The sequence below is a fragment of the Leucopleurus acutus genome, assembly GCF_964270905.1.
Source record: "Leucopleurus acutus genome assembly, chromosome: 21".
Classification (NCBI taxonomy): Eukaryota; Metazoa; Chordata; class Mammalia; order Artiodactyla; family Delphinidae; genus Leucopleurus; species Leucopleurus acutus.
The window spans coordinates 29,689,721-29,706,342 of record NC_139163.1 but is presented as its reverse complement, the minus strand read 5'-3'; the positions used below and the strand labels follow the sequence as shown (position 1 = coordinate 29,706,342).

At 39.3% G+C, this 16,622-nt stretch overlaps 1 protein-coding gene across 5 annotated transcripts in view; it reads left to right on the top strand.

Annotated features, from left to right (window-relative positions):
- The first annotated feature begins 795 nt into the window (after nt 1-795).
- NSD3 (nuclear receptor binding SET domain protein 3) overlaps nt 796-16,622 on the top strand; it is a 105,718-nt gene continuing 89,891 nt past the window's right edge. For 2 of the 5 annotated variants that reach the window (XM_082863877.1, XM_082863876.1), the window contains exon 1: nt 796-1,225. The gene's annotated coding sequence lies outside the window, so the exon portion shown is untranslated. The remainder of the gene's footprint in view (nt 1,226-16,622) is intronic. The other 3 variants (XM_082863878.1, XM_082863879.1, XM_082863880.1) reach the window with 2 other exon arrangements.

Genomic DNA, 16,622 nt, shown 5'->3' with positions numbered 1-16,622 from the left:
CTGGGTTGGGGTGCGGAAGGCTCTGCCTTCCTTCCCCCTGTTACCCACAAGCCCTCGGGCCCGCGGGGCGAGAAGGAAGCAGGCGTGTGGGGCCCGGGGCCTGCCAGGGAGGCGTCCGAGGAGCCTGCCATCCGAGACTGTCCCCCAAGGCTCCGGTCGGAAATCGCTGCCACACGCAGAGCCCGGTGGGACAGGGAGCTCCTCTGTGACAGCTGTCGGGCGGGAGACAACCAGGGTGGCACAGAAATAAATCGCTGTCCCCTTTCCCGCTCATCTTAACCGGGCGCCCGTTTGTAGGGGATTTCTAAGGTCTAGGGAGGGCATCGCAGTGTCACCCCAAGCAGTCCCACCAGGTGATTGACATGTGCTGTTAGAAGCATCAAAGAACACGCACAAGCACACTTTCGCCTCCCAGGCCCAACCTCTGTCCTGCCTTCTAGTTTTGTTTTGTTTTTCACTTTCCTCCGCGTCGTGCCTTTCTGTCTCTCTGCCTTTATCGCCTGCGGTCTCACTCCCAGTCGAGACCCCGCCGGGCCGCTGGCGTTTCAGGCTCTCCCCCAGCCCCTCCTTTCCGCCCGCCGACTGGCTTCTTCCTCCTTTAGCCCACTGCGCCCCGAGCCCCGGACTGCATTTCCCGGCAGGCGCCGCGGCCAGCGGCCAATGAGCGGCTGAGGATTTGGCGGCGGCGGCGCCCCGAGAGTCGGGGTGGGGGGGGCTTTGTGCGCGGCGGCGGCGGCGGCGGCGGCGGCGGTGGCGGTGCCTGTGGCGGCGGGAGCGGGCGGCGGCGGCGACCAAGACGGAGGTGGAGGCGGAGGGGGACTGTCCACTGGTCGCCGCGGAGAGGCGTGCGAGGCCGAGTCGAGCCCCGACGAAGACCCTGCTGCCCCAGCCCGGCCGCCAGCCACGGGCTGGTCTCTGGCAGCTGCAGCTGCGCGGCGACCCCCATCCCTCCGGCTCCGCTGCCCACCCCACCGCCCGCAGTCTTCCTCCTCTTGCTGCGCGCCCGGCCCGGCCTGGCCGTGGCCCTCCTCGGTGCCGGCCGCCATGGCAGAGGCGTCCGGCGCGGGGGAAATCTAGCCCGGGGATTTCATGCGGCCTAGCTTGGTTCCGCCTCCTCCTCCCGCGGCCCCGGCGGCTGCCTGCACCCCAGCCCTACTCCGGGCCTCCGTGTGTCTCCTGTGATCGTACTGACACGGCCGGGGGGTTAGAATGGAACAAAGTGAAGGTAAAGTGAATGCGTGTGTGTGTGTGTGTGTGTGTTTGTGTGCGCGCGCTCTGGAAGGAAGCGCTGAGGTGGGGACGGCGAGGAGGGGGCGACCTAGGGATGGGACCCGGGTAGGGAGAGAGACCTTAGCAGGGATGGGAGGACTAGCGGGTGGCCTGAAAGGGTTCGAGGGGAGTCTAGAAGGATGAAGCAAGGCGGGGGATGTGGAGGGGATTGGGAGGTGGGGCAGGAGAGGTAGGATTGGGATAAGGGATGGAGTGGCGCTAAGCTGGGAATTGGGAGTAGAGGTGGGATGGGGGCGGGGATAAAGATGGAACGGGGGAGGGGCAGGGGGAGAGGAGAAGAGTTAGGTTTGGAGATTAGAGACCTGGGCGGACAGAGAAGTAGGCAGGTTTGGGGGTGGAGTATGGGAACTAGGAGAGTCTGGGGGAAGGAGAAAGAATTAGGTGGAGAGATGGGGCCTCAAGGGAGACACGAGGGGAATGGAAGTGGAGGAAAAGGTGGATTAGGAAAAAGGGATGAGAAATGCTTGAGACAGGATGCAATAGGAAGATAGGAAATAGACTCAGGAACTGGGAGACCCAGGATCGGGCTCGGGAAGGAAATTTACTGAATGTTGAGAAGGATGAGAACTATGGACCAAGCGTCACAGAGTGGGAGGAAAAGAAGGGGAAGGGGGTTGTTAAAGTGTTAGGAAGGGAAAGCCTTTTGTTCCTATATTTGTGTGTATTCTGTGCCTTTTCTTTCAAGGCTAGATAATGGAGAAGCTAGTGGTTATGGTGTTGTGAAATGGGGAGGTGTGGGTTTTACAGCTTTGAGGTGCTTTGAGGGAGGAGGAGGTGTGTTCGTGTAATGGTAGCAAGACAGAGAGAGACATGGCCATAATTTGATGGTTTTGGTGAGGAGTGAAGACTATTCAGATTTAAAGGGGGCAGGGGCAGCCATGTTTGCTGCCAGGCACTGCAGTGTAAATAAATTCCTTCTTCTCTCCGACATCAGTATGAATCTGGAAGGGGCCAGTTCAGATTGTTAACCCCCTTTCTTTCTATTCATGAACTCTTCCCATACATCTTGGGGTTATTTAAAATTATTCATAACCACCAAAGGAGGTAGTAATGTTTTCCATCTTGTGTGTTTTGCTGCCCCCCCCTTCCCCTTTTCTTTCTGGTTGCGAACAAGGCATGCTAATGAACTGCGGTGTAAAATTTAACCCCTTTAATAAAGTTAAAACTATATTTTTTACTAGCTGAAGGAATCCTTACTACTCTTATTTCAAACATGATCATGAAAAGGCTTTTAAATGTTGAAAATTCATTTGTTTCAGAAGCCTCAGAAGCAGTCAACATGTTTTCTGCAATTCTTTAAGTAAACAAGGAAATTGCCTCGGTTATTTTACTTGGGCTTGTGCTCTCGGCAAAGCACTGTGTGAGGGGAGGTAGGAAGGTCTGCTGTGGTACATTATCTGCTTGCTGTAGTTGGCGTGTTGGAAAATTAGAAATGTGTGTATTTTAAAATGGTGTTTCTGATGGCTCTTGCTTATAGGTGATGGGTGTGTTAAGAAGTGTTTTCTTTTTTAAAATAAACTCTCTTCCATCCTTTCTCTTTGCTTTCATACAATTGCCCGGTACAATCTCCAAATGTCAGTTCAGCACAGTGCAGTGATCTATGAAGCAGGCATGCAGAGCTCAGAGCGTCATTCAGGTGCCAGGATTTTTTGGTGGGAACTTCAGGTCACTCTCAGGAAAGCTACAGTAACTCTCAAATGTATTCAAGTGTACCTACTTATGTGATTTGAAATAGTTACTATTCTAAAGCTTTAAATACTAACAAACTTACAGTAGCTGAACTAAGTGGAGCCTATTTTATTTTCATATTGAAAAGGATTAAATGTGTGTGACCTTTTGTTTTTGTTTTATTATTGTAATTGGGAGAATCCAAACTTTAATCCGTCATATTGGTATTGAAACTGTTCTCTAATACCAGGAAGGCCTGTTAAAATTGTAATATGATGGACTCAAACCAGTTGTGCTACATACTGATTTAATCTATCCTAATTCCTCATCCTTTCAAGTTGTTATATAGAATTTTAGGATGTGTTCTTGGTCTGCTGGCAAAATTAAATTGAATATTGTTAGAGTGTTACTTTGGGAGAGCACTTTTAGTATAGAGGTCAGATATACAACTTATTTTGATTTGATAATATTCAGCCTGAATTTTTAAAAATCTTATGAGAAAAAGTTCCACTCAAAAAATCCATTCAGTATGCTTTTTTGGGATTTATTTTTATGGAGATTTCATTTTTATATCTCTTGCTTGATTGACATGTTATTTGTAATTAATTTGTGAATGAACCATCAGTGCCATAAATTTTTAGGAAAATGAGAAATTGTTGTATATTAAAATAAGAAAAGACTCTTGAAAGCTTGAGTTACTTTAAAAAAAAAAGTTTATTCCTAGATATTCAGCATTTTGTAAAGATAAATGTCGCCTGCCCAGTTGTCATGAGTATTCTGGCTCCTGGCTAGGTATCCACATGTAATGAAGAAGGCTACTCTAGTTAGTTGATACTTAATTAAAACCCAGACTGTGCTCTGATTACCATGTCCCTCATCAGCTCACCTGCTACCTGTGATAGCTTTTTTTTTTTAACTTTAAGTTAATAGTTATGCCCTTTTTTATACTGATCAGATTGAATGAGTTTGGGGTAAAGGAAATTGGTTGCCTTTGAGATTGGTCATCCTTGAATGAATTGTCAAAGTCTTTAGTCAGTTGTCTGATTCTAAAAGACACTCCATTTCTGGAATTTATAATAATATTTATAATAAGCCTAGTAATGGCTACTAATAGCTGTTGTCCTCTAACAGTGTGCTGCGCTAAATGTCTTATATGGATGATTTCCTTTCATCCTCTCAACAGTTGTGGGAGGGTTAGTACTGTTAACTCCTTTTTTACAGATGGAGAGATTGAGGTTAAACACCTTAATAACACACAGATGGTAAACAGCAAAGCCAGTATACGAACCCAGGTCTTTTCTAATTATAAAACCTGATCAGCAGACCTTTACTTTTATTTTCTTGTAAAGATTCATAAAAATAATACACGTTCATTATTTATTTTTGAAATATTATAAAAGACTATAAGAGGTTTAAAAAAAAGTTAACACTCTGTTCTCCACTGACAACCATTTTGAAGTTTCTTGGGTGTCCTAGAAAATTTCTGTACGTATGTACGTACATCTGTCTTAAAATACATACAAATTCTATCACACAGTTTGCATTTTGCTTTTTTGTTTTAGTAGGCTACCTGGGACATCCTTTCAAACAAGCACATATGGACCTACAGCTTTCTTTTTTTTAAGGGTCATATAGTATTCCATTGTTTGAAATATTGATTAATATTAACGTTAAGTTGTTAACAAGTTTTTGCTATTACAAGTAATGTAGCAGGGCCTGAATTAAGTCCCTAACAGCCTATTTAAATAGAAGAGATATAGTCCAACTACTTTATTTTACAAGAGAAATCACTAAGACCAGAGAAGTTAAGTCCAAGGCTTTGGTGAAAAACCTGTCACTTGACTCTTTATTACCACATCACATTACTTTATTATTGTGGAAGTATTTGTGCATTCTGTGAAAGCTCAAGGTGAGGGGGAATACTCAAGGTTAGGCATGGGTAGTATAATGAGCACAAGGGGATTAAGTTGCAGTGAGGTAAAGGCTCTTGCTTCTCTTTTTCTATACTTTGTTCACCATGTTGTACATACAGCGTTTATACAAAATAATTTTACATGCATAAATGACTCTTGTCCAGGTATCTTGAAGTTTGTATTTTGGGTAATGAAGTGGTTTTGGCAGAATTTTTCCTGTTTTAACAAAACTATCAATGAAATAAAAAAATAAGAGGTCTATCATGGTCCTGGAAAAGAACTTGGAAAGAATACCTAATTGAAAACAAGTTTTAAAAAAATCTTAGGCATCACTGATTATTTTTAATTATTTTTTACTATCAAGAAGAAAATTCATAACCGTGGATACTTATTCATTGAATTCCTTTAAAACAAAAAGTCTGTTTTAGACACTTAAAAAATTAAAATCATTAAAGCTTTAAAAAGGTTTAGAATTTGGTATCTATCCATAAAATCAATTTTGGTGCATTGCTGTTTTTAGTTTTACTAAAAAAATAAATAGGAGTCTATTATTTTTTGAAAGAGCAACTAAGATGATTTATTCATGTGTTAATAAATAACATGTCCAGCATTTGAGTTTTTGTTTTTTTTTTTTTTTTTGCGGTACGCGGGCCTCTCACTGTTTGTGGCCTCTCCCGTTGCGGAGCACAGGCTCCGGACGCACAGGCTCCGGACGCACAGGCTCAGCGGCCATAGCTCACAGGCCTAGCCGCTCCGCGGCATGTGGGATCTTCCCGGACCGGGGCACGAACCCGTGTCCCTTGCATCGGCAGCCAGACTCTCAACCACCGCGCCACCAGGGAAGCCCGCATTTGAGTTTTTAAATGAATGGTGAGCTTTATTTCTGCAGGCTAATCTTTTAATAAATATAAATAAAGATAAATTTAAGAAACTGATTATACTACGACTACCTAACACATTTTTTAAATACTCAGAGGTTTTTCATTTTGTTTTTATTGTTGACCTTACTAAGTACTTAATAAGTACTTTTAAACACTTATGTATTATGTTGTGCTAGTACAGGGTGGCATGAAAAGAAGGAAAAAGGCATATTTAAAATTTTGTGATTTAGAGAATGTTCAGTTTTTACTAGATAGATGTGTTTTGTTACTTCTAAAGTACATCTGCTTATTGACAAAATTTTGCATTTGAAAAGCTCTTTGATAAATGATTCTTGGCTTATTCTTAAATTTTAAATGTGAATCTGTGTTATCATTGATCTACAATGAGAATTCTTTTTTCTACTATGTTCCCTCTTTCATCTAGATTTAGAACTATATTGAGAGAGTGAATAGGAAAATTTTACAAATTTATATTCATATAGTTTCCATTTTAACCATATACATATATGAATATTATTATCTAATAATACTTTGTTTTACGTGATATCTTCTGAGATGTTTGATAGAATTCCAGCACAATAACTTGTATGTGTGTGTGTGTGTGTGTGTGTGTGTGTGAAGTTGGAAAGCACAATAATTATTTAACTCAATTTAAATAAGTAGGTATTTTAAATTTAAGAAATGTGTGGCTTCCTGGGATTTTGTGGGTAAAATAAAATTTAGTTTATCAAATTTATTTGAGATTCAAAAGATTAGGAAGTCTCATGTGGAGGCTTGCCTACTGGCATTTTGGCTGTAGCCAAGATGGTATTGTGTCTAGTGAGTCTTGTGTTACTCACATCTCTTAGCTGTGGAGTCTTAAGAAAGCTGTACATAAAAAACAAACAAACAAGCAAAGACTTTTAAAAGTGCATTTTAAAGACTTTTGTAAAACATGACATATAAAGATAAAAGTGTAAAACCTAAATGTACGGTATAAACAAATAATTAGAAAACAAACATCATGTAGTCACCACCTAGGTAATATGCCCTGTAAGAAAAGCTGCAGAGACAGTCTCATTGGTTTAAGTGGTATTGTCTTGGTGGTAGTTGGACTTGAGGGATAACACTGTGCTGAAAAGAAAGCTGAAAAATTAATAACCATGAGGAGTCAGCACAGGTAAAAACTGAATCGCCAGTTTTTATTTGTTGTTATCAAAAGGGTTATCTAGGCAATTAAAAAAGTTTCCTAACATTTAGTGTAGTCATTTAGTCATTTGAAATCTTGGTGCTTTGCTAATGAATGTGAAACAAAAAGTAATGCTGAATCCTACAAGAATCATGCCATGTTGCATAAAGCTGTTTCTTCAGAGTTCATCTCTGATGCAGTTTTTGGTAGGATTCAGTGACTACTGGTTTTAGATTTATGTGCAGACTCTAACAATGGCTTTTGCTTAGGAAATGTCAGATTTGCCTGTATCTGTGCCTGATACCTAACTTAAGTATCTTATTTACAAAAACTAGTTTGACTCTCTTGCTTTCACATTAATGTAACCATTAGAAGAAGTATTAACCTCAACAGTGGCAATCTATGTTGACTCTTCCATCCTTGGTGCTTCTTGATTCTTACCTTGTCTGCATCTTGGCTAGGTGAACCAGATTTCTTTTTTAACTGGAGAAACCTACTTTAATGTGCTTCCCTGACTTTCTAGACATATTTTCTTATATGTATGGAAAGGTTAAATGTTGACTTTGGAGGATTTTGATAGCAGAAAACAGTTGAATTTTTTTGAGAATTTTTAAAAATTGTATTATTTATTTATTTGTTCATTTTTGGCTGTGTTGGGTCTTCATTGCTGCGCGCGGGCTTTCTCTTGTCGTGGAGAGCGGGGGCTACTCTTCGTTGTGGTGCATGGGCTTCTTGTTGCGGTGGCTTCTCTTGTTGCGGAGCACGGGCTCTAGGCGCGTGGGCTTCAGTAGTTGTGGTGTACGGCCTCAGTAGTTGTGGCTCGCAGGCTCTAGAGCACAGGCTAAGTAGTTGTGACGCATGGGCTTAGTTGCTCTGTGGCATGTGGGATCTTCCCGGACCAGGGCTCGAACCCGTGTCCCCTGCATTGGCAGGTGGATTCTTAACCACCACGCCACCAGGGAAGTCCCAAAGTTAAATTATTTTTCCCCTCTGACTACCTGATGAATACAGACTATTTGCATAAAACTCTGCAATGTGGACTTTAAGAAGGACATTTTAATAACACATCTGCATACATAAATTAAAGCCTTTATTTGGCTATTATAATTTTGTTACTTTAAGCTGTCTGTGTTTTTCTTGATCTCTGCCGGATCCAAATACATTGCAATATGGTATTTCATATTTGATTGTGGTGAGAAACTTCATGCTATGCTTCACCTAAAATTCCAATAGAATGTTGTTCTTTTTTATTCTGGGTGAAGGTTAAATACATCCCTTGCTATTTTTTTCTCCTGCAAGGATGAGAAATAATTATTTTAAATCTTGAAATGACTGTATATGTTGAGTTTTCCTAGATGTGGAAACACACATAATTTAATGTAATAGTTTTTTAAACCTAAAGTGGGTAATTTGGCTTTGTATATGAAGTAGGGTTGATATACTTTTGGTCATCTCATGCTTTCTGTGTTGTTATCACCTGTACAATTTAGCCTTGATCATTAGAATTTATTTTATTGTGTCATAGAATTAGGGTGTTGAGGTTAAGGTCTTAATTAAGGTATTACGTCCATATGCATATAGGTCCACACACACAGTACCCCTAAGAAATGCTGATAGCCCTATTAGGTTTTTTCTTATAGAATCTTTTTTTTTAATTTAATTTATTTTTATACAGCAGGTTCTTATTAGTTATCTATTTCATACATATTAGTGTATACATGTCATTCCCAATCTCCCAATTCATCCCACCACCACCACTACCCCCAGCACTATTAGTTTTTAATTTTTAATGGAAAATTTGTACTTTCCAAAGTGGCTGGTAGTTTTAAAATAACATTTATTATGTTTAAGTTATGAAAGGGTTGTTTACTGTAGAGAAATTGAACACCAGTGAGATATAAAGAAGGTTAAAATCACCTGAAATCCTACCAACTGGAAACAACTACAGTTAACATTTTGTTCTGTATCTTTCCAGTGTTTCTCTTATGCATACCTGTATTTTTTTTTTTTTACAAATTGGAATAGTATATAATATTATTTTATAACCTGCTTTATTGTGAAATAAATTTTTTTGAGAATGTGATTTTTTAAACTGATATATAATTTCATTGTATGGTTGTGCCATATCTGTTTACCATTATTCTGTTGATGGCGTTTTAGGCAGTTTGCAATTTTTAGATAAAATTTGATGAACATTCTTACATATTTAAAAAGTTGTATGACTGTAATGATTTGATTACAATAAATTCCTAAAAGTAGAATTACTTAACAGGTCTGAACATTACAAAAGTTTTTGACACATATTTCCAATATTTTCTCCAGAAAGGTTTTTTTTTTAATAACAGTTTCGTTGAGAAATAATTCACATACCGTAAAGTTACCCATTTAAAATGTACAATGCAGTGTTTTTTAGTATATTCATAGAATTGTGCACCATCACCACAGTCGATTTTAGAACATTTCCAGCAAGGTTTGAACGAATTTAAACTCCTAGCCATATCAGAAAGGCTTTGTTTTTAAAAACTGCATTTATTTGTGGTTTTTAAAGTGTAGTACAGGTGTACAAGAATGCAGCAGTTTGTGTGATACATTTTTTCTTTATAATTCCTATCACTTATTTTGAAAAATTTTATTTCCAGCCTTATTGAGTTGTAATTGATGATATATACTTTATATCAATTTATGGAGATTTTAAAAGTCATCTATGAAAACAAGATGCTCATATTCTTGTGTTAAGAAAACATGACATAAAGTTTAAGCTTATAAAACAAAGGATGTGGTAGATTTTTTGAATTATAAAATTATCTTTCCGTTCAGTCACGATGCCTTTATTGAGAAAGCGTTGTATGTGGTTTAAAATACCTTTCTTTTGGGCTTCCCTGGTGGCGCAGTGGTTGGGAGTCCGCCTGCCGATGCAGGGGACGCGGGTTTGTGCCGCGGTCCGCGAGGATCCCGCATGCCGCGGAGTGGCTGGGCCCGTGAGCCATGGCCGCTGGGCCTGCGCGTCCAGAGCCTGTGCTCTGCAATGGGAGAGGCCACAACAGTGAGACGCCTGCGTACCGCAAAAAAATAAAATAAAATACCTTTCTTTTCATTCAAATTTTATTCAGAAACACCTTATATTAGGAAATGTCTATGGAAAGTATGCTATACCTATGTAGTTAACTATAGCAAACTTATTGTATAAAATGTCTGGCTTTCTTTTTATTGAGAGGTTTGCTTTGCTCTAACTGACCTTCACCCTGAAAGTTGTTCTGTTTGCTTTAAGCCATTTAACAAAACTTTTTTTTTTTAACTCGATGGGCAGTGGAGTGTAGGGCAAGTGTCAGGGAGACCCGAGTTCTTATTCCCACCGTACCTCTACCACTGGGGCTCAGTATTCTTACCTCTGAATTGGAGATGAAAATGACTACTTTTTGCAATTATAGAGATCTAAACTAGAAGTGCTAGAGTGTGCCTAGAACTGGACCAGGCATGTAGCTGATAATAAATGACTTTTTAAAAAATATAAGAATAATAGCATATGCAAAATGAGTTAGTCTTTAGTTGAATGTTTCATCGATGAAGATGTGAATCAGTTGGCCTAAACTCACTTTTATAGAAGTTAAAAGTTGAATGTTAGTTAGTGCTTGAGCAGAATCTTTGCATGGGTTATATGGGTGTTTCTCAGTTGGTAAAGAGAATTCATGCTGTTACAAGTAGGAACATGAAGTTAACTTTCCAGTCCAAATTTACTTCCACTGTTGTTATTACAAAAGCATGACGGCTATAGCTTCACCAACGCTTCATGTTCTGATTAAGCAAATAGGTGATAATGTAAAATTTGAATATAGTATGAAGTTCCTTATGTTCTTTTATTGTTTATTTTAAAAATGAAATGTTGAATATAACTGAACCTAAAATACTAAAGTGATAAACCTGATGAACCAAAAAAAAAAAAAGAGAAGAAAAACCCCTGGTCTTTATAGGAAAAATAAACTTAGTAAATTATCATTTTAGATATTATGATAAATTAATTGCTTAGTACTTTAAAAACTACATTATAATTTCTGTGATACCTTGCCTTGATATGGTAAAAGAAAGTAAAATTTGAACAATCTCAAACCTGTTTTCTGTAATTTAAAAATTTGTTAGGGAAAGAGGAAGGAAAATATGTGGATGAACTTGTTAGTTTACTAGATTTCATAGTGAATGGAACAAGATGACTGATATAAGTTACTTAGTTTGTCATAAATTTCACTGTGAGCCAGTCCCTTGATGTAAGGGATTGGAAAATAATTTAATGTGAATTTTCTTCCAGTCATAATACCATGTCTGTTGTTGCTGGGTGTGGTCAAGAACAAAGTGAAGACTTTGAGGTTAAACCAAATAGATAAGGGAAATTGCATGTTTTATTAGTAAGTTTTGTATTGGTACAAGGCAGTTCAATAAGTAATGTGGTTTAGTCAGGAAAAAAAAGGAACTACAAAGCAACCTAAAATGTTGTGTAACTTAATAAAATCATAGTCAAGTGAAAATTGTGTGACTGTATTTAGTGACAGGGGTTTTTTTGGTGTTTAATTGTGTTTCATGTCACATAGGTCACTCCCTTATACAGGATATTTTCATGTCCTTGACCATCATCTTTCTCTTAACACAATTTTAGTGGAAAATTATTAAGTGAAAATTTCAGAATATATTTGGGGTGATGATACTAGAGTTAAACATATTATGGAGTAGTACCGTTATGTTTTAACAATAGTATTACTCTATTACTAGTGGTATAAACTAAGGAAAATTAAAAATGATAAGAAAAGGTGCTACTTCTCTAATACACATTGATTACTTAGAGAATTTTGTAGAAAGAAATATGGTGGTCATGCTTTACCCCCTAAAATCTTATTTAGGCAAATAGGTGTTGATTGTGAATTTCATATAATTGTTTGCTATTGCAAATAACGAACATCTTTGAATAATGTTCAGAGGGTAGGTAAGACATTAAAGTTAATTTTTAAAATCGCATATGTTCTTGTCAGAATGCAAATCCAACCCCTACATTTATGTACTGGTGACTAGGAGGAATCACAGCTCACTTTCCCATTGTTTGGGCTCATTTCAGGTGATTGGATCACCTGATTTAACCTCTATTATGGGCTATAAACAGAAGCCCAAATATGTCTATCTCTTCAGAGAGGTAGACTCACAGCTAAAACTCAAGACTCATGACTGCAAGACCAATGTCAGAGCGCATTTTTCCTTGTCCCCGATTTATCTTACTCTTATTTTATTCTTGCATACGTGTCTGCTAAATTTCCTCATATGTGATTTCTGTCTAGTTATACGGTACTATTCACCAATTTCTTTAAAAAGTTTATAATTAACCTTATTTTTATAAGCTTTCTTAGGATGTTTTTGTTTGGGTCAAATTTGAGAAATGATTTACATCAGCACTGACCAAGAGAATTTTCTGCAGTGATGGAAATACCCTGTGTCTGTGCTGTCCTGTATAGTAGCCACCGGTGGGTGTGTGGATTTTGAACACTTGAAATGTGGCTAGTGTACTTGAGAACTGAATTTTTAATTTAATTTTAATTTGTTTACAATTCAGTAGCCACGTGTGATTAGCACAGATTTAGATATTATTAGTGAAGGGAAAGAATTAAGTAGAAGTGGACATTTTCACATTCTTTGCTCTTGTGATTACTTTTGTTGTGTTTTTGTGGGGTTGGGACTTTAAAATCTCATTTTTCCAAATGCTTACTCTCTTAGATAATGAATAAATCCATTCACAGGAAACAACTTAGTAATAGTTATTTGATTATTGTTTTAAAATATACAAATTTTAAATATTTTTAAAATACTTAAGAGAGGCCCGGTACGCAGACCTCTCACTTTTGTGGCCTCTCCCATTGCGGAGCACAGGCTCCGGATGCGCAGGCTCAGCGGCCATGGCTCATGGGCCCAGCCGCTCCGCGGCATGTGGGATCTTCCTGGACCGGGGCACGAACCCACGTCCCCTGCATCGGCAGGCGGACTCTCAACCACTGCGCCACCAGGGAAGCCCTTTTTTTAAAATATAAAAGTATTTTTAAAAACTCTTTTAATCAACGCAGTTATTAACAGACTATGTACTGCTGACCAACAAAATGATTTCATTTCAGTAGTACTTTAGAGTAGTTATGGTTAAATAATGTGGAAATCTTAAACTTTTTATATTACTTGGAATACTTGACTATTATTTAAATATTTTTACTATAACCTCAGAAGCCTCTGAAACAAAGAGAACTTGAAAGGAAATAAAAGATATGTCTGATGATCACCTCTTCACGTGGCTTCCTCTAATCTTTCTATATGATTAGTTCCTGGTTTGGATTCCATTAGTCCTTTTTATAACAATCCAGACCCCCAGTCACTGTGTCCTATTACCCTGTTTTATAGTAGCTTATCATTTTCTGAAATTTTCATGTTTATTTAAGCTCTATGAGATCAGAATCATATTTCCTTTGATTTCCCAGGATCTAGAATAGGGCCTGGTACATAGTTGGTGTTCAGTAATGAACCGTGTCACAAACAAAACAAAAAAAGGACTTTGTGAGGAATTAGATATATATCTGGAATAACAAACCACTTAGAGTCTGGGAATAGGCAAGGTGAGGCCCGGCTTTTGATTATCTTGGTAGTGTTGATATGGGTAATTTACGGCGATTAGTTTAGAATGAGTCTGTATAGAAACATTTCTGTGGGAACTCTTACTTTAAAAATAGACAAACTTTTGTCCAGGCATGCACATATGTACTAAATAAATCCTCTCCACATAAAACATCATAGAGTTGGGGCCTCCCTGGTGGCGCAGTGGTTAAGAATCCACCTGCCAATGCAGGGGACACGGGTTCGAACCCTGGTCCGGGACGATCCCACATGCCGTGGAGCAACTAAGCCCGTGCGCCACAACTACTGACCCTGTGCTCTAGAGCCAGCGAGCCACAACTACTGAGCCCATGTGCCACAACTACCGAAGCCCACATGACTAGAGCCCGTGTTCTGCAACAAGAGAAGCCGCCTCAATGAGAAGCCCGCGCACCGCAATGAAGAGTAGCTCTCGCTCGCCACAACTAGAGAAAGCCCACGCGCAGCAACGGAGAGCCAACGCAGCCAAAAATAAATAAATAAATATATTTAAAAAATCAGAGAGTTGACAAAATGGAAAAACAAGTGAGAAAATATTGCCATCATCGGTTTTTGAGTATTCAGCCTCATTTCGTAACCTTTTAGAGATTAAGGGATTTACTCGAAGTCATTTATTTGTATGCCATTGGTCACAACAGAGAGAACTGCCAAATCCTAGTTTTCCAGTGTGTTGTTTTGACTTGTCATCTATGAATGGACATCACTGTGTAGCAGACATAGGCACTTTACCTGATATAAGCGGTATTTAACTGATAGTGGTTTGAGTTATCTGTGAGTAGTCAGAGATCAAATGTTCTCATGCAGTAAATTAGGTCATTTAATTTCTGATATTTAAATGCCAACATGATAAGTGTGGAAAGGGTTTTATTTTTACTCATCTATTCCTATACATAGTCGTAAATAGTTAATGTTTTGAGATATGAATCAGTCTTTTTATTTAGGGAACTTATACATTATTCACCTTTACAAAATAAACTTCCAGTTAGAGGTTATTCATTATAAAAAATGTTGACTCAGTAGAGTTCTTTGGGATGGCTGCAAGGGGCTTTTCTTTATTAACTGTGGCTATTATATGTTTAAATTAACAGACTTTAAAAAATGGTTCTTAACCATAGTGCTGTCTTTACTACTGCGAGTTTTCTCCACACCCACCACATATTTTTGTGAAAATCAGCCACAGAATCCAGTGTGGCCCAGAGATTTTAGTTGTCAGGAATGGAAAGATACAGTAAGTATTTTAGTAATAAAAGGACCCATAACGTTATTGTGTCATGCGTGGTGTTGGCTTTGCTGCCACATCGCTGTTTGTATCGCATCTCCAACTAGAATGAAAGTTAACTCCAGAGCATAGAAAGCAGGAGTGACTGCCAACAAAACGGGAAGAAATCACGTACTTCTCTTCTGCAGCGTAAAAGCTGACAGCAGCGTCCTCTGAGCAATTGCAGGCTGATGGCTTTCCTGGCTGTCCAGGGACAGGTTGTAGGCCACATTAGCGTATTTGTAGCCATAGATAGGACTATTCATGTTGTCATGGGTAAGACCTTTAAAAGTGCTCTTTCTGGGGCTTCCCTGGTGACACAGTGGTTGAGAGTCCGCCTGCTGATGCAGAGGACACGGGTTTGCGCCCCGGTCCGGGAAGATCCCACATGCCGCGGAGCGGCTGGGCCCGTGAGCCATGGCCGCTGAGCCTGCGCGTCCGGAGCCTGTGCTCCGCAACGGGAGAGGCCACAACAGTGAGAGGCCCGTGTACTGCAAAAAAAAAAAAAAAAAAAAAAAAGTGCTCTTTCTGTTTCACGTTCCCCACATCTTAGGTTAAGGAAACTAAGGGAATTCTCCTCCTTCCTGTCCTAGGTTCTATAGGGATGTTACTAGAACTAATGAAGACAAGGGAGTGTTTAGAAATGCTGTCAGAGAAGACTCTATATTAGTTTCCTTTTGCCTCTCTAACAAATGATGTCAAACTTAGTGGCTTAAACACAGCAAAATTTTAAACAATACAAATTTATTATCTTATAGTTCTGGATGTTATAAGGCCAACATGGGGCTCTCTGGGCTAAGATCTAGGTATGAGCAGGGCTGCATTCCTTCTGGAGGTTCTCGAGGAGAATCTGTTCCCTGCCTTTTCCACCTTCTGTAGGTGCCTGTGTTCCCTGGCTTACGGTCCCCTTCCTCTTATATTCAAAGCCAGCGCAGAGCATCTTCAGATCTCTCTCTGACTCTTCTCCATCCCTTTTTCTCTTTTAAGTATCCTAGTGATTATACTGGGCCCACCTGGATAATCCAGAATAATCTCTCCATTGTAAGATCCTTGACTTAGTCAGATCTGCAAAGTCCCTTTTGCCACATCAGGTAACATGTTCACGGGTTCTAGGGATTAGGATGTGGGTATTTGGTGGGGGGTCATTATTCTGTCTATCACAGCCTCTTTACAAGTTGAAGATGCTGGCTTTGTTAATTGTAGGGATGTTTTCTGAAGCAGTAATGGTTGCCTTTCTGAATTGATACAGACATGACAGAAAAGTGGTTCAGTGGTCAGTGACAGTGTAGCATGTGGTAAAGGGTGCAGGTCATGAAGCAAGACTGCCTGGATTTGACTCCTGGCTCTACCTCTTACTTTATGTGTGACCTTGGACAGGCCACCTAACCTGTCTGTCTTTCAGTTTCCTCATCTGTAAAATGGAGATACTAGTATCCATTTTGCAGGAGTTTTCTGACGATTAAATGAGATAATACTTGTAAAGCACTTGGAACATCACATTGTAAGTCCTCAGTAAATTATATTATTTTACTTGAAACATGTTTAAAGTATTTTTTGTTTGAAATTTTAGAGAGATTCTTATACAGATTAAAATCGGGATCTATTCTGAGTTGTTGCAAGTTCTTTTGTTTAACCTTTTGAATACTCAGAAATATGGCATATTCAGGAAAACATCTGTGTGTATTAGTCATTGAAAAATAGGATAGAAGCCGAATAAATAATGAGCATTTTCTTGATTTATAATTAATGAATTGTATTTTTTTTTTGAAGAGACATAT